The sequence below is a fragment of the Equus asinus genome, chromosome 9, assembly GCF_041296235.1.
Source record: "Equus asinus isolate D_3611 breed Donkey chromosome 9, EquAss-T2T_v2, whole genome shotgun sequence".
Lineage (NCBI taxonomy): Eukaryota > Metazoa > Chordata > Mammalia > Perissodactyla > Equidae > Equus > Equus asinus.
The window spans coordinates 56,271,390-56,290,955 of record NC_091798.1 but is presented as its reverse complement, the minus strand read 5'-3'; the positions used below and the strand labels follow the sequence as shown (position 1 = coordinate 56,290,955).

Below are 19,566 nucleotides of genomic sequence, written 5' to 3'. Positions count from 1 at the left end.
CAAACAGAGTTCTGGAACCTCTATGGAAACCTAGATTTCCACGAAGGCGTTCTTATCTGTGGGTGATTGTCTAAGACAGTGTTCTATGGGACCTCCCAGACCACAGCTTAGAGAGGCTGGAGTTGATTCACAGGCTGTTGCATGGTCCATAGCCAGGACTGAGTCCTGTCTGCCTATTTCCCAATGAATGCATAGGTGAGACTCCTTCTGGGTCCCTTGGCATATGGTGCTGGATCCCACAGCTCCCTCAAAAGGCACTTTTGTCTGTGAGTGGATGCCAAATTTTTGTTTTTGACAGAGGGAAACAGAATGAATGTGTTTTGCCACCATGATGCTGATGTCACTCTGAAAAAGTTTTTTGAAAGTTAAAAATCTCATTGGTTATGAACATAATTATTAAATTTAAAGTATTGTAAAACACTTTATTTTAATAAAATAAATATATCCTTTGTTGATTCAGCAGCAATAATTGTTGTAACTTTGAATGAACAGTAGAGCTTAGAGTGGTTAGACACCCGTTCATCAGGTTTACTCCTTATAGCTGCTGAAGTCTCAGTTTGATTTCAATTTTGATTTTGCTGATCATCCATGTTATAAATCTCTTAAGTAGTTAATATTATAATAGTCGCTATCTCTTCTCTTAGTGTAATTTATGAAAGCGATTATTTTGAATACTGTACTTTCTCACATAATTCACATACCCATATTAGATGCTCTTATTGAATCTTAAAATTGCCTCTTTTAAGCTTAATTATATTCCATAATATAGTTTATCTGCATTGTTTCAAGTTGTTCCAGGTAATTTTCCTGCTACTGAATTTTTTATTGGAATACAACTAAGCTATATTCTTGACCAAAAAGCATAATTTCAGTTATTTCGATTTCTCTTTGTTATGCACATCCAGAATCCTTAATTGTGTTCAGGATTTTTGGCCTAACACCATGAATTTAATTATAGATTAAATTTGTAGACCTTTATTGTTAAATAAAGGGGCACCATTAAATGCATTGTTTTTATATAAATTGTGAGAAAATATTTATCTTTACATTGCCTTGAGTTATTCCTCATTTGCTTATCTATTATTAATAGACTTTATTTTTTAGGTTTATTTTACATGTATAGAAAAATTGAGCAAATAATAGAGTTCCCTATTCTACCCCCTCACAGTCTCTGTTATTATTAATATCTTACATTAGTTTGTTGCATTTGTAACAATGAACCAATATTAATACATTATTAACTAAAGTCTATAGTTGTTTCAGATTTTATTAAATTTTACCTAATGTCCTTTTCTGTTTCAGGATTCTGACCATGATATCACATTATATTTAATCATCATTTCTCCTTAGATTTCTCTTGGGGGTGACGGTTTTACAGATGTTCCTTACTTTTGATGACCTTGACAGTATTGGTCAAGTATGTTGTAGGATGCCCTTTTATTGGAATCTATTTGATACATTGTTTATTGTTAGACTGATATTACAGGTTTTGGGGACAAAGACCACAGAGGTAAAGTGCCATTTTCATCACATCATATCAAGGGTTCATACTATCAATATGATTTATGGCTGCTGACATTGACCTTGGTCACTTGACTAAAGTAGTATTTGTCAAATTTCTCCACTGTAAAATTACATTTTACTTATTCTTTTTCATGCTGTACTCTTCGAAAGGAAGTCACCTTTAGGGTAGAGTATCTACATAATTTATTTGGAATTCTTCTGCATGGAAGACATCCTTTTTCACTTATTAATTATTTAATCATTTATACACATCAGCATGGGCTCATATTTATTTTTTATTTAGGATTATAATGCCTACTTTATTCATTTTATTGCTCAAGCTTTTCGATCTTTGGTCATTGGGAGTCTTTCATTAAGCTCCTTTGCCCCTTTGACATACCTCATCATTGTGTGTGTGTGAGCACTTAATTATTTTATGGCATTACAAGATTCTCCAGACTCATCTTGAATATTTCCAGCCTTATACCTAGAATCAGTCAATTCTCCAAGGGTCTCTGGTTCTTTTTATTAAAGAATGATATTAGAAACCAAGATCTGGGCACTAGGCATACTTGTTGCTATTGGGTGTCATTTCTTTTAAGCCCTCTTAGCTCAGCAGATAGAGCAAAAAAGATATGTATATATTAACCCATGTACTACATATATCAATAGATATTTTTACATGTAAAACCATCGGTATCTATATTAAGTTAAACATTCTGTCTTACTGATATTCCCAACTCTAATACATTACCATATGGATATTCTAGCATCCTCTCTTGCTTATCTGTAAATTTCAACTCCAACAGTGAGAAACTTGCCATCTGCCATCCATTTACTTAATTGTTCAATTCCAGTATATATGTATAGCAATATCAGAATTGTTCACCCATACTTCTGTGGTAAAAACCTTTTGAACTAAAGCACAGTGCTTATATGCAGTTCCTTTTGCCTTTGGTCTTGCACACTCCACTCATTTCCGAAGTTACTCAGGTCACCACCTTTCCAATACTCCCTTCAGTGAGATTGTTTCAAACCTTTGTAATAGTTAGATTCTCTTCTCACAGTCTGCATGCTTTCCTAAGATTCCTCCAACATCTTAAATGATTTTTTATAATTTGCATAGACTAGGTTCATTCTTTGTGCTTTAAAGTTTCATGAGTTTCAATAAGTTCGTAAAGCCATGTATTCATTACAAAATACATAGAATAGATTCATTGCCCTAAAAAATCCCCATCCCCTGTGCTTTACCTATTCATCCTTCTCCCCCTCCCTGAGCCCGTGGCAACCACTGATCTCTTCACTGTCTCTGTTGTTTTGCCTTTCCCACAAGGTCATATAATTTGAATTACAGTAGGTAGCCTTTTCAGACTGGTTTCTTTCACTTATAATGCATTTAAGTGTCTCCATGTCTTTTTGTGGCTTGATAGCTCATTCTTTTTTCACAGAATAATATTCCATTTTACAGATGTACCACAGTTTGTTTATCCATTCAACTACTGAAGGACATTTTGGTTGCTTCTACTTTTTGGAATATGAATAAAGCTGGTATAAATATTCATGCGTAGGTTATTGTGTGGATATAAGTTTTCAACTCAAGGGAGTAAATAGCTATGATTGCAATTACTGGATTCTATGGTAAGAATATGTTTAGTTTTGTAAGACACTGCTAAATTCTCTGGATACCGTTTAGTTCAACTATATTCTTACTGATTTTCTTCCTGCTGGATCTCTCAATAACTAATAGAGGGATGTTGAATTCTCTAATTATAATAGTGGAGACCTCTCAGTCTTTATATTTAAAGTATATTTTTTAATAGACAGCATGTGGTTGCATATTGTTTTTTTATGTGCTCTGACTGTCTCTGACTTTTTATTGGTGTACTTAGACCATTCACATTTAAAGTTATTATTGTTATAGTTGGATTAATATCAACCATATTCATGCCTATTTTCTATGCCTTCCATTTGTTCTTTGTTTCTTTTTTATGTTATGTGCTTTTTTATCTTCTCTGGTTTTAACCGAGCATTTTATATGATTCCATTTTCTATCCTCTTAGCATATCAGTTAGACTTTGTTCTACTTGTTTTAGTGATTGCTTTGGAGTTTGTCATATACATTTACAACTAATCTAATCCACTTTCAAATAATACCATACTGCCTCACTGATAAGTGCAGGTATTTCCTTAACCTAGTGTTTCCAATTTCTCCTTCCTATCCCTTATAACATGTTGCCATTCACTTCAGTTAACCATATGCTATAATCACCCAGGACATTGTTACTACTATTACTTTGGACAAACAGTTGTCTATTAGATCTATTAAGAATAACACAAATAAAATATTTATTTTACCTGTTAAGTTCTTCTCTGACACTTTTCTTTTCTTTATGTAGATCTGAGTTTCTGCTCTATGCCATATTCTTTCTTTCTGAAGAATATCTTTTCATATTTATTGCAGGTGAGTTTACTGGGGACAAATTCCCTCAGTATTGTTTATCCAAGAAAGTCTGTTTCTCTTTCACTTGTGAAGGGTACCTTCACTGGATATAGAATTCTGGATTGGTGCATTTCTTTCTTTCAACACTTTAGGTATTTCACTGCAGAACCTTCCTGCTTGCCTGCTTTCTCACAAGAAGTCTGATGCCATCTGTTCCTTGTTCTTTTACAGGTAAGGTGTTTTTTGTTCCCCCTGGCTTCTTTCAAGATTTTCTCTTTGTCTTTGGTTTTCTGCAGTTTGAATATGACATGCTTTGGTGTAGAGTTTTTTGTATCTATCCTTCCCAATGTTGTGTGAGCTTCCTTGACTTGTGTTTTGGTGTCTAGCATTAATTTTAGAATATGCTCAGCTATTATTACCTCAAATATTTCTTCTGCTTATTTCTTTCTTTATCTTTCTAATTCTTTCTCTTTGCATTTCAGTTTGGGAAATTTCTATTGACACATCTTTAACCTTAATGATTTTTTCTTCAGCCCATCAAATGTCTTCTTCATTTTTGATACAGTGTTGATTCCATTTCATTTTGACTTTTTACTTAGAGTTTTCCTTTCTCTGCTTACATTATCCATCTGTTCTTGCATGTTACCTACTTTTTCTATTAGAGATCTTAACATGTTAATCATAGTTATTTTAAATTCCCTATCTAATAATTCCAAAATTGATGCCATATATGAGACAACTTCTGATGCTTGCTTTGTCTCTTCGGACTGTTTCATATCTTTTAGCATGCCTTGTAACATTTTTGTTGAAAGTCAGACATGATATATCAGGTAATAAAAACTGAAACACATAAGTGCTTATGTGAGGTTTTATACTAATCTGGCTAGGAGTTTGGCTGTGTTTAATGTTTGCTGTAGCAGTAGGTTCTAAAGGCTTTAGATTCTTCCAGTATCTTTGTTTTTCCCTGTTGTTTTTGGGCCCCCTAAGAACTATATCTTAAATAGCTTGTGTCTTGCAGCTATTTCAAATGTAATCCACTTAATATAGGAGTCCTGTTATATTGTGGTAAAGTGTAGGGGAAGGGAAGAAGTCTGTGATCTTATGATTAAGTCTCACACTTTTAGTTGGCTTGAATGCCTGGGCTGTGACCTTCAGTATGTTTCTCAGCATTTTCCCCCATTTAGGTGAGACGTGAAAACTAGAGGAGTCTTGAGTTGGCTAATTGCCCTTCCTCCAGGTTGGATAAGGTAGAGTCCCTTGGAGAGTAGACCTTTGTTGTGGAGAATATTCTGGGCATGTTTCAAAGTAGTTATTTTTGCCCTTCCTTTTCCAAGAGCACAAAGTGATTTTTCTTGCCTCTTTACCTTGGTAGAGTTTCTGGAGGTAAAACCCATGGAAGTGTGGGGCCCTAGGATTCTGACTTGGCACAGAAGCTGCTGGATTCATATACTGGTGAAAACACTTAAGGAATTGCAGGAGGCTGAGTGTAGACTAGCTTGAGAGAGAGCAACTCCTCAATCTAATTTTTATTTCTTAGGACTTGAGCTAAAGAAACAGCAGTGTGAAGCTTTTTAACACTCTAGCTCAAAGAGTATATCAGGATGCTGGGAATATTGAGGATGTTTGTCAGCACATATGTCTGCACATACTGCACATTTCCAGCCACCCAGCCCCTAGAGTTAGGTGTGTGAAACAATCTATTGATTTGCATAATCCAGAGGTAAAAAATTTTATTCCCTAGAATTGTTCCACTGGGATTTCACAATGGAAGAGCAGTTAGAGTAAGAGAATGTCCTTCCAGTAGTGTACATGCATTTCTCTGTAAGGAATCATGGAGTATTTGTGGTCATATAGGCACCCAGTCTTTTGGCCTGAGATAATTTATGGGTGTGTTCAGGAATTTCAGTGAAACATGTGACAGGAAGGTGGCACTAGTTGCATGTGGAGAAGAATTCACGTGAATGGGGTATTTGGGAGAGTTTCAAGGAGAAAGTTTATAAAGAGTTTTATACATTGAAAAACTCTGAAGCAATTATAAGCTATGAGAGAATTGGAGATGAGAGGTATGGGTATTTTTACAACATATTGTCATACTGTTGATCTGGAGGTCTTTGAACACATCAGCACAGGCAGACTGGTCTACATGAGCATCTGGCCTATATTTGACTTATAAAAAAAGTAAAAGGATCAAAAAGTGTTTGCTTGCATGAGGCATAGTAGAATAAATAGACAAAAATAAAAATCTATCCTATGTAATATTTTAAACCAGAGTGTACAAAAAGATATACTTGAAAAACACCTGGAGCTTTTATCAGGATATTAAAATACCAATAGATTTCTGCAGTAGTTTTAAACCTTCAAAATGAATTAGAAAAATTTTTTAATAATAAACTTGTCTCTAGAGTATTCATAATCATCCATTACATGATCAAGCACTTGGAGGAACACCATGCTCCATCTTTGCCATGGAAAACCATGTTAATTTGCATAATAACCAGCTCTTTAGTCAAATGTACTGATTTATAAATGTGAAAACAATGAAAATAATTGAATAACTGTAAACACTGAGATTCATTTCCTGTAGACACAAATCGTCAAATAATCTTCAGATACCTCTTCACTAAATTATTCTATCTTAAGCTTTAAAAAAAATTTCTATCTAAAGAAAAAGACTGATTTTGTAAGAAGATCACAATGTTTGTCAATAGACTTTAGGGCCTGAAAGAGAGGTAATATTTAAAATTTGGTTTATTAGAGACCTAAACATCAATCTCTTTCTTCAAAATCTAGTATTGTCATGTGGTGTCTAAGCTAACGGGATCTTAATATTTTTATTACACGTTTGAAAAACTTCAGCTTTCAAAGTTAAAGCAATTCTTGTCTCTAGGGTAGAGAATTAAATTGTTGAATTCCTTTAGGAGCATACTCTCTATTTCTTAGGGGGAGGGAAGCTGTGGTGGAATTTTTAGCTTTGCAATGGTAGACTCTTCAATTTTGTGGATATGAATCAAGTGTCTGCCCATTGAACTTAATGGGGTAAGGGAAGGTGACAAAAGAGAATTGTCACTAGGGTCAGAAGCCAGCTAGGCTTAGAAGTACAGTGTACTTCAAGTGGTAAAAAGGTTGGGGATATGGGATAATTACCCCTGACATTTGGAAGGTAGCTCTGAGTTCCCTAGAAAATCAGCAATATAGAAACTCTGAAGTTGATCATGCTAAACTGTTAGAGCACCTGCCTCTAATTTGGAGAAGATATTCCAGAGCAGAGCCATGTTCTCTCCCTCAGATAAGAGAATTGGCAGAAATCATCCACAAAGGACAGTTACATCCACCAGAAGAGAGTGTTTTGTTTTTGTTTTTGTTTTCTTTTGAGGAAGATTAGCCCTGAGCTAACTACTGCCAGTCCTCCTCTTTTTGCTGAGGAAGCCTGGCCCTGACCTAACATCGTGCCCATCTTCCTCTACTTTATATGTGGGACGCCTGCCACAACATGGCGTGCCAAGCGGTGGCATATCCGCACCCGGGATCCGAACCGTCGAACCCCGGGCCGCTGAGAAGCGGAACATGCGCACTTAACCACTGCGCCACCGGGCCAGCCCCAGAGGAGAGTGTTAATAGCTAAGACAGTGACCTAGTAGCAGATGATACCATATAAGCTTGGGCAAAGAGTGACCTGCTAAAGAGTCAAGGTGCCTGCTGAACATCACTGTAAAGGAGTTGCTTACCTCTATGCTTGTGATATTTACTAGTGTTGACCTTAGCATCATTACCCCCACTGGCTGCCATCCCTAGCTCCCAGAAATGCACCAAACACCTAAGGCTAGAGAAACCTCTAGTGATAATTGTTTCTCATAGACATTTGTGACTGCCAGTTTTTCCTGTATTTTCCCCTCTCTTTAGTTCACTGATATAGCAACAGACTATTCCCCAATTGATTGCTCTCTTCATTATCATTACTGAAAATTACTATCATAGGTAACAACATCTTGTAGGCCCCTGTTATACTTACATATCAATCTAGGCTTCTATTTTTCCACATCTTCTTTCTGTCTGCCAGTCCAAAATGTAAGACCTTGCAAAGTTGCTTGAACTCAGTTGTAACTACCACATGGGGTTATTAAGAGGATCATAAGAGACAATATCATTTCCTTTCATCCTGCCAGGCCCACCTAGATCAAACACCACCCTCTCCTTTTGAATTCTACCAGGTTCTTTGTCTCTGGGTAGAATTTATTGCTTCCCATTTGAATTCCCCTACTGCTTTTAGAAACCACCATAAATAATCATACTTAGTTACTCACTTGTGTGTCTTTTTCAAATAACTGTGAATTCCTTAAAGAGAATAATCATAACTTTTTCGTGTTTATGTTACTAATATCTAGGACAATGCATGACACATAAGCAATGTTTTGTAACTATTTGTTCCTTGAATGAATTACAATATTGGAATAGTGTTTTGAAATTGAAATAAACTATCCTTCTTCCATTGCCGTGACTGCTATGTCCTGGTGGGGATTCTCAATAAAAAAGAAAGTTGTGGGAAATATAGAGGTAGATGTTTTTCACAGAGGGTTAAAAATATTGAAAGATACAAACAACAGGTGAAAGAGTGATCAGAAGGTAAATTTAGTGTGTCAAAGGAAGAAAGTATATTAAATTTAGTGTTAAGTAAATACGGCGTTTCAGTTAGTAATTTTAAAACATATTATATGTTATACTACATTTGGAAAAGTTTCCAAACATTGTATGTGTATTATATTTGGGAGAACTTCATACAGTATGTTAGTAGAAATAATATGTTCTAAGTTGGGGGATTTAAAATAATACTCCTTGGTCCATTTGAGAAATGAAGATTAAGGTCTGTTGAGTCAAAGGAAACAGTAATATGTTTGCATTCAAGTAGCCATAAAGGTAAGGTGAGTAAAAACCAAATGGGAATCAACCAAATAAAGTCACAGATAGCTTAACAACAGAACACCTTCTGAGAAATGCAGTGTCATGCAATTTTACGATTGTGCAAACATCATAGAGTGAACTTACACAAACCTAGATGGCATAGTCTATACAACTAGGCTATGTGGTACTAATTTTATGAGATCACCGTTGTACATGCAGACGCTTGTTGACTGACATTGTGATGCTGCACATGACTGTATAACAGAGGGTCCAGTTAAGACTAACCATTATAATCAGTATTCCTGTGAGCTCTGGTTATGGATCCTTCTGATTTAGTGCAATTTAATAGATAAAATCACAGGCAAATGGTTAGAGAATCATCAGAGTTGAAGTAACCTCTGGCATGGTGAGCTTCATTTTGGAGGAGGGATGGAAAGAATATTAGTTGTTCAAATAAAGGTAAAAAGAGGAACATCATACAGGGAAGGACTCGGATGGTTAAAGAAATTAAAAGAAAGGAAAAGCGTGCATGTTCAAGAACATTCTGAATGTAGTGACATTCTTCCCATGACATAGTTACAACAGCAAAGAGAAATCATGATTCCACAAACTCTGCGCTGTCCAACTTTTCACCATCATTTCACGGAGCAAAGCCCTCCAGAGAGTAGGATAGAGAACTCAACATATACCAATGCCAACGTGATCCTCTCATATTATCAACTGGTTCACATGTTTTCTCATCACTTCTCCCCAGCCATCAGCCTCCCAGGATCTACTAGTCATGCCGGAGACTTTTAGGCTTTTTCAACATTTATTATATGTCAGATCATACATTAGGCATTTGAGTTGACCATTTAGTAAATCTGACAAATATTTAAAGTAAACATTTTTACTGCCATTTTGCAGAGAATAAAATTGAGAAGGAGATATTAAATAACTTGTCCTGGGGCTGGTCCCATGGCTGAATGGTTAAGTTTGCATACTCCGCTTCAGTGAACTGGGGTTTGCTGGTCCTGATTCTAGGCATGGACCTACACACTGCTCATCAAGCCATGCTGTGGCAGCATCCCACATAGAGAACTAGAATGACCTACAACTAGGATATACAACTATGTACTGTGGCTTTGGGGAGAAGAAAAAAGGAAGATTGGCAACAGATGTTAGCTCAGGGCCAATCTTCCGCACCAAAAAGCATACCGAAAAAAAGAAAAATAAATAAATAAATAACTTGTCCGTTGTCAAACAGCTAATAAATGGAGGGGCCACAATTTTCAGATCTAGGTAACTCTCCAAACTAAGGTATCCCATGTAGTATGGGCTGTATCCTAGAAGAGCACTTTCAGGTTCATTTTTTAAAATTCTTCAAATGTCTAGCATAGTACTTTCTTATACCATGCTTTAAATTAATTTTTAAAACAAAAGAGCAAAGTGTTCTGCTTTCATTGTAAAATAGTTATCACTGTTTGATCAAGTAGCTCTTCTGAATGTTTTATCTATATGTACATTACTTCCCCTATTCATTGTGCCTTTATTGTGCTCTAAATTTTTTAGACTAAAAAACATTCAGAAGTCAATGTTTTCTAGACGCCGTTTCTGAACATTAAGATGGAAAACTTAAAAATGAATAAATTTAAAGGCAATGCTTTATGGGCCAAAATTTCCAAAGAGATTTCTGTCATATGTATTAAGAAAATAGGTCATTGAGATGCAATATTTTATTTCTAAATAATAGTACACTTTCACTATAAAATTTTAAAAAATTAAAGTAAAAGAAAAGAATAACTCTGAAATTAATGGTCTGCACATTGTGAAGAGTGACAAAGTCTTGAGTTTTATATGGCAAACAATGCTTAATCTATTCAATCATCTATCCAACCTCCATATGTGGCCAAAAAGGCAATGCATAAAGTAGATGGTTCAGCAAGTATGGCTGGCTTGTGACCACTTAAGTGATTGATCTAATTGCTGTCTGGTTCAACATATTGCTACTGTGCAAACTAACAATAATTCAAAAAGAAACTGCATGTTTCAACATAGTCATATCCAGAAAGGCTTTCATTATTTTATAAGTGGATGAATGCGAAGTGATTTAATATTCTGCCATTAGACTGGCTTAGGTAATTAGGAAGCTGCCTCCAAGTTTTTTAGACATTGGCTGTTATCGTGAGTCGAAAGATGTAACATATTCTCAGAGGCTTATTTGCAATTAAGCAGGATACAAGCTATGGGAAAATAAAGATCATTGTGAAAAGTACCGATCTGTTCCTGACAATGAGGCACTTTAAAAAATGCATTCTTTTTGAAAGGAAAACCTGGGGGAAATATTGTCTTGTGTATTTAGTGATTTGTTTGGAAATAGTGAAGTGGTTTGATAGTTTCTTTTCCTAAATTAATATTGTTTTAGCTTATTAGAATGACTATCACAATTGAACATCACACCTTTAACGATGATTCCTGCTCACAGTTTATAGTAGTTTACACTCTGAAGTGATCAATAGGTCATTTAAAAAGTGAAATGGATACTAATTTTATGATCATATATGACATATTGCCATTTATACATTTCATTAGCTAAAAATAGGATTTAACTTGTATATGGAAACAATAAAAGTGGGAAAAAGTATAAAGAAAAAAGATCACTTTTACTTCCACTAATCATTAAAATATTTAACTATATATGTACATTAAACTAGGGGATTAAATGCAGTTCTGTCATAACTGTAGGTATTATTGGTTTTGCATGTTTATATAAGATTACTTTTCTTTCATCTGTAAATACAGTATAATTTTTTTCTACATAGAGAAAATTACTTTTGTGTGGGGAAGTTTCTTCATAAGAAATGGCCAAGATTTTAGATTTTAACTATAAAATTTCATAGTTGATTCAGACTTTTGACTAATTCAGTGACTATACGGAACAATATGGATATTTCAAAGTGAAATTTTAAGGCCCAGAGTCTTATATAACTAAAGTAGATAACTCTCACTTCTGAGCCAGAAGAGCTACAAAATATTGCTTAATAATTGAAGCATAATAATGGTGGCACATTAATAAAAGTAGATTGATAGAATTATTGTGTCCAACACAGAATGTTTGAAATGTAAACAAAGACATTAATGGAAAAGAAACATTGATAATGATTGAAAATTTGTTTAAAATTAGCTTAAAGAACTGAAGTGCGATCATTTTAGAACAAGATGTTTTTAAAATTAAAATTTATACTAGTTTACTTCATAATTAAGACACGATCATTGTCAACAGTGTAGAAAAGTTGAAAGAAGAAAAATATCACCATCATTTACCATCATTTATCATCAGACCTTCTAGTATCTTCCCCTCCCATCCCTTCTGCTGCCTCCTTTGTATTAAAGCCAACAATGGCCAATCTACGTGCCCAAACAAATTCTTCTTTCTAAATCATGATTTTCTATATTCTATTGCCTACTGAAAAGAGCTACAACCTGTGGCACTTGAACATATCCCAAATTTGGACAGAACACGTCAGTAAGTCATAAACTAGAGACAGTTTAAAAAAGATTTTCCTACCTCACCCTCTCAGACTGGAATGAAGTCTAGAATGTAACTAACAGTTTAGGTCAATTTCAGGTACCTACCAGACACAGACTAAGAAAATTTATATAGGGTATGCAAAATTTCTTCTGCTGAGTTTGACCTTCTCTAATCTTATGTAGAATCCAGAGATTTCCTACTCTGAAATAAGTGACAAGATGGCTGAAATTAAGCAAGCAAATATTTCCCAAAGAGATATGTTTAATTTTTTATTTTTGTTATTATTTTAAAGACACTAGCTTTAGGATGGCTCTCATGGTGTTTATATTATTGAAGCCAATAGGGGATATTTTCTTAGGAAATCTGTATAGCTTAGCTTATTTCTATCAAGGACATTTTTGCTTAGAAAACTTCTTCTCATGGGTGTATTCAAAACTTTCTGTCAAGAAGAGAAACTATATCCCCTCAATTTTCAAGCAATGTGGTCTTCAGAGTAGTGTATGTGAACAAGTCAAGGCCTTGAAGTACCAGGGTTTGTTTATTTTTATCTTATTCCTTTAAAATTTTGTTTTGGTTTGTATATTTTATAATGCAAATGTTGTAGAAAAATATCAACGCCAAGCTGGTTAGCATTTAAAAATATATATGCCTGTGATAAATGGAATATGTTTTAAATAGTAGAGATAAGCAAGCATATACCAAAATTGAACTTGACAACAGATAAATCAAAACATAGACTGTTGCGTGTTGATGTCCCTGAATATGGGAGCTGTGTTTTTTGCATAGTGCGTATTTTTAAATTTGTTTTATTTGCTTAGAATGTATTATTAAAGAGGTAGTAAAGACCACATACTTTCATCAGCTATAATGTTGAACTACTATTAATGTAATGGCTGCTCAGCGAGTTGGAGGAGGCGCTGAATAGCTATTAAAGTTAGGTACTCAGTAAGAGAAAATACAGCCTTATAAATACTGTTTCTTATTAGAACATGGTGCCAATCTAGTAATATAGGTTTAAAATTTTGCATGCTGTGCTCGATTATTCCATTTCAATAATGAACAGTGGTATTCATCTTCTTCAATGAGTGACCTACAGCTTTATTCAGCTGAGGACTAAGCACAGCATAGAGAAGTATTAACATGTTTTTATCTCCTCAGTACAAACTAATAAATCAGTCAGCTTCATGGGATTATGAAAGTTACCTCCCACCAGTATCAAAGCAAGTTCTTTTAAAATTAAACCAACCTAGATTTGGACTAACAATTGAATAGCCCCTTAAGCTCAGATGAATACAAGTAAAACACCTATACAAGATTTGTGGCCTGGGTATTTCCAATTGGTGCTTACCTTTCGATTTGTTTAACAATACACTTCAATAGGATTTCTCTCAAAGAGGTGCAACCACGGACTCCTGAATGCTGGGTTTGTAGCTTTCACATTTTCAGTCATACTGAGTACCATTTGTTTCCAGGATAAACTGTTATAATGGGCCATCTCTAAATTCCCAGAACCAGAGCTATTCAGGTAGTTGGCTTAGTCATTCTTCTGTCAAAACCTCCATGTAACTTCACAGAAAGAACCAACAATATTATGCTAATTAATCTGTTTTCTAGTTCTGGGGATTTTCAATTTTGTCAATTTATGTTTTTTAAGGAAATTATCCATTTCTTTTAACTTTTTAAATGCATCGCCATGGAGTTCCAAGTATTGCTTTGATTTTCCCTTTTCTGTGGGTGTATCACTTTTCTTTTAATTTGATATCTCTTTCTTTCTTTATTTTTCCTTTTTCGCTCTCCTCTCTCTTGTTGGAAGAACAAGAGGTTTAACTATTTTATTCATCAGTACAAATAAGCAGCTTTTTAAATTTATTCTTTCTACTAATTTTGGTTATTTTCTGCTTCATTAATTTCAGCTTTTACCTTTTTAATTTCATTGTTTCTTTCCGTTGCATTGTTCTTTTATTTGAGCTTTTATGTAAAATTAGGGGCTTTTTCATTTTTAGTCTTTCTTTTTTATTATTGAAGGAATTAAATAGACATTTTCTTAGCACAGTTTTTGCTGTCCCATAGGTTTTCAGTATGAAGTATTCTTTTTTCAATAATTTCAAGGTGTTTTGCTTTTTTCTATGGATTTCCTCTTTGATCTATGGGTTATTTCATAATTTCTAATGAAGTAAAAAGCTGTGTCCTTTTTTTTACTGTTTAGTCCTAATTTTGCTGGATTCTGACCAGAGGATCTGGTGCATAATTTTCTACTTTTTAATTAGTGTAGTTTCTATATGCCCAAGAAAATGATTACATTTTTTGTAAGTGGTTCATGAACATTAGAAACAAACATATTTATTCTCCATTTGAGGGAGGGAGGTTTTATATATGCATGTGGGTGTTGGGTGTGTGTTCAAGGTTTTCTTTTTTCTTTTAAATTCAATTCTTATATACCCTTGTCTTAGTCTGCTCTGGCTGCTATAACAAAATACCATAGACTGGGCAGCTTATAAACAATAGAAATTTATTTCTTACATTTCTGTAGGCTAGAAGGCCAAGATCAGGGTACCAGCGTGGTCAGGTGAGAGCCCTCCTTCCCGTTGCGACTGCTGACTTCTCCCTGTGTTCTTGCAAGGTGGAAGGGGTGAGGGAGCTCCCTTGGCCTCTTTCAAAAGGGTGTTAATCCCATTCCTGAGGGCTCTGCCCTCATGACCTAATCTCTTCCCAAAGTCCCCACCTCCTAATACTATCACCTTGGGCTTTAGGATTTCAACATATGAATTTGGGGGGACACAGCATTCAGATCACAGCAACCTTGTTGACTTTTGCCTGCTAGATATGTCCAAGACAGGAGGAGGGCTATTTTAGTCTCCCACTCTAATTTTAATCAATTTTACCCAAGCTTTTTTGTTTTGTTTTTCCATTTTGAGAGCTTTGCTTCACTTATTTATCTGCCATTTTGTTTGGTGCACACAGTTTAATGAATCTATCTTTTTCATGAATTTGAATTTTATTATTAAATGCTTAAATTCTCTCCAGTTTCATCTTCTTTAATTCTTTGTACCTTAAATTTCACCTTGTCGGATACTATTTTCTTTCTATTTGCATTTTCTCTTTATCTTTTCCAATATTTCTTTTAAATATCAAATAGCTGTGCTTTTTTCTTTTAATAACTTTTTGGTGATGGAGATTGGCCCTGAGCTAAGATCTGTTGCCAATCTTCCTCTTTTTTTCTTTCTCCCCAAAGCCCCAGTACATAGCTGTATACCCTAGTCGTAAGTCATTCTAGTTCTTCTAAGTGGGACACTGCCACAGCATGGCCTGACAAGCTTTGTGTAGGTCTGTGCCCAGGATCCAAACCAGTGAACCTCAGGCCACCGAAGTGGAGCATGTGAACTTAACCACCCAGCCATGGGAGCCTGCTATTTTTTTTTTTTTTTTTTTAACATAACCTAGTAACCTCTGTATTTTGACTGAAGAATTCGGATGCTCCACATTTAGGGTAATTACTGATATGCTTTCTCTCTTCTTCCTTACCTTGAGTTTGCTATTTATTCTACATTGCAGTTTTTTTGTTCACTTTTTTCTTATCATTGTTGCCTTTGATTATTATGCATTTAATTTTTTTCTTCTTAATTGCCTTCAGCTTCTGCATCTGTTATTGTGCACATACTGGATCTCCTGGGTTAATTCTCTCAACTGTATATCTTTTCCTTTCTGTTTTCTGTATCTTAATATTTTTCTCTTTGCTATAAATTGTTTTTTTCTCTTTTACATTCAATAGTCCAGGTTGTCCTGCACGGGATCATGTTGTTTTTTTATTTACTGAATTATTTGGGAACCCATGTTCTTTTAAGATCCGGAAAGGCTTTTTTTCCTGCATGATGGTGGTATACTTGAATTTCCTTAAATGCACCTCCCACCCCCTTGAAAATTAAAGTTATCGTCTGGATGCTCCGAAAGGTCTATTTTGTTTCTGACTGATCTTCCTCTGTAAGCTCCTGGGCACCCGTAAGAATACTGCTACTGTTGTTTGCTGGCTTCCTGCAGTGCAGATTCAGTTGGTGGAGGACCGAAAAAGGTGGCATCCCAACCAGTGGTGGAAGATGATTTTGGCCATGATAGGCTGCAGCCGTAGAAGCAGGCAGGTTCCCAGGTGTTTGCTGAGGCACTTGGTGGAAGTTTTCCTGCCCTCCCAACTCCTTACGTTCTTCCTGTGCAGAGAGAAGTCAAGTCATCATTCATTTCCTTCTTGGCATCTTGTGAATAATGAGAGACCAGGAACACTGAGGATGGGGAAGAGGCACTGTTGACTTGACTTTAAGGATACGACGGATCTCTGAAGGCCACCGCTTTCTACTTCTCACCTTGGGCTCCCCAAAGTTGATCTCCAGAGACTCACTCAGCCACTAGAACAAAGCCCCTCATAAGTACTGTCAGCCAGAACTTCCAAAAAGCCTAACTTCAAACTTCCTCTTTTAAACCAGGGAGCTACGGGGGAATGGGAGGAAGGTTAGAGTTCCTTCCTGTCTCCCAATCAAAAATTATCAAACTTGTTGCATGAAGTGAGGTGTGTAGTAGTCACATTCCCACTTCATCTGAGGTTATATACGAGCAATGAGCAGATTTTATTTTCCTCATTGACCTAGCGATTGCCCATGACCCAGTTCTGAAGCAAGAATTCATCTTTCTTTGACTTTATAAATGCCTGGGTATTTCACAAATTCATTCTAGCAGTGTCATTCACTTTATAGCAAAATCTTTACAAATTATATTTTCATTAAATTTGACCATTTTATTTTAAAATGAAAATATCATAGATTTGTCCTTATAAGTTGCAGAGACCATCCAAAGTTTAGATCTAATTAGCAAGCTAAACTTATACTTTGTGGTGTTTTATGAATAATTGAATTTCCTCATTAATATTCATGATTTATAATACATAAAAGGAGAGAAGTGGCTGCATAAAAATTTAATCTCTGTCAGCTCAATGGGTGGACTTTTAATTATGAAGTTTCCTCCTCTATGTCAAAGAATATTGCCCTCTTTCACATGTTAAGTTGTTAATTATTATTATTAGATGCTCTTCATTTATTTTCTCTTGATTTTCCCCCTTCTAATCAAAGTTTGTCATCATGAGAATAAGAATATTCTTTGGAATATTTATGGTAATAATATTAAAAAATTGTTCAACGAATTTTGATCTTTGAATAATGAGAAAGGTTAGCCATACCATTGAGAAAATGGAAGTTCACTGGAAAAAAACTCAGAAACGTTAACAGTGTTTTTTTACAGCACTGAAGATTTTGTTCCAAGAGAGAAGTGAATTTTAAAAAATCCATGACACCAAAGTCAAAGAAAAGAAATTGTTCCTTCCATTCTTTTAACTTTTTTTTTGTATCTATTACTTTTATCCTTTCTCTCAGAACATCCCGTGTTTCTCCGAAGGTGACCTCCTTTTTTTAAACCTCTATCTGCTTTTTCTTCTTGAAATCTCTAAATTATCTTGTGCATCATTGTCAGATTAATCTAAAGTCAATACTTTCATCAACCTTCCATAAAACTTACCTATGTAACTTCAAGTCACAGCAATTTTTCAAATCGTATGAAGAAATAAAAACTTACTTTAGGAGGATCTTGGAGTTTGTGGAGGTCCATGTTTGCAGATAATGTGTGCCATACTAGGAATAGAAAGAAATGATTGCCACATTTGTCTTTGTAATTTGACCCAGGCTTTCCAGCATATCTTTGGGAAGAGTTTGTGGCGAAGTGTTGAAATTTTGCCTCTCCACTTCACTTTTACCTCACATTTCTCTCTTTCCTTATCCAACTCTCAATGGTGCCGAAAGCATGCATGCTGCCACCTATCTACTTTAGGGCCACGAATTCCTATTATGATACCTCAATGCGTACAGCAGAGACTGCTACTGACAGCCAGCCTTTTCCCTCTAGATTGCATATCCCAGCCTCCTTTGCGGTTAGGTGTGTCTATGTGACTGAGTTCCAGCTAATGGAATGAGAGCCAGGTGACTTGCTGTACTTCCTGGGCAGACTCTTAGATGTGATCCTCTGTGGTCTTTCCCTTTCCTTTGGCAACACTGGAAGCTATAGCTTGAAGACAGGGAAACCACATATGGAAGGAGTTGGAATCCATGAACCTCCACTTACAGAAAGCCACTTTCCAGGAAAACTCACTTGGACTATATACTCTTGAGAAATAACCTTCTACTGTTTAAGATAGACTGGCTATCAGAGTTTCACAGTTAATACTTATACTCCCCACTAATCCTCATCCTCCTTTTACCTAACAAAACTCACCATCACCAATTCCATATTTTGTCCCCTAAAACAAGATAAGAAGTGATGAAATGAATTATTTAGATTAACTAGTCTGTAATAAAGAGAATTTAACTATATCTTTAGAACTCTTTCCTGGATCAAGATAACTCCCTTCTCTTTTTCAGGTTCTAACTAATTAATTTATTTTTGATAGCAAAATAGAGGGTCAGAATACTGAGAGATAAAAATCTGGCAAAAGGAGTTTTTCAAGAAGTCTCTTTTATTTTTTATCCAAATCATTTAAAATTACATTTAGGTCTTACTCAGCTTTATGCATAAGGGGATTTTTCATTTTTAAAAATACTGAGCATGTCTGAGTCCTACCCTGGGTGTTTTCAGGGGTAGACACACACTGTGGTATGAAAGGAGGAAAATATGCTAATCCATTTTATTCTACTCCTGAGGAATGAATTATGGGTAGTGCCAAGGTCTAGTTATAACTCCATTACTTTTTTGGAATCATGTTCAACGGGAAAATAGCACTCTGCTTTTTTTTTGTTTGTTTTCATCATTTTTGTTTGTTTAATTTTTAGGAAAAACTTAAAATAACAATATCTGATAACACTTTGATATTTATTATAAGAACTCTGTAGCATTTCCTATTGCACTTATTGCAACATGTGCAATTTATCTTTCCTAGAGAATAAATGCACATTTTAGTATAACTTACCTCTAGTCACAATTTGTTAACTTTGCATTTTTTCCATGAGGCAGAGAAAAATAATATGAAATTTATGGTGAGTATCAGAAGGATTCAGGACTCTAAAGCATAATTTCTTCAAGGATTTACCAGAAACGATAATAACATGTTAATCTTCTACAGAATAAAGTCCATTATCCTAATTAAAATAAGCCTGGTAGTTAAAATTATTTCATTTTTCAATAGGAAATT

The 19,566-nt window shown here is 35.1% G+C and overlaps 1 protein-coding gene across 3 annotated transcripts in view; it reads left to right on the top strand.

Annotated features, from left to right (window-relative positions):
• Positions 1–4,041: 4,041 nt before the first annotated feature.
• PRR16 (proline rich 16) overlaps positions 4,042–19,566 on the top strand; it is a 478,303-nt gene continuing 462,778 nt past the window's right edge. For all 3 annotated transcript variants that reach the window (XR_001398541.3, XM_014844075.3, XM_070517546.1), the window contains exon 1: positions 4,042–4,174. The gene's annotated coding sequence lies outside the window, so the exon portion shown is untranslated. The remainder of the gene's footprint in view (positions 4,175–19,566) is intronic.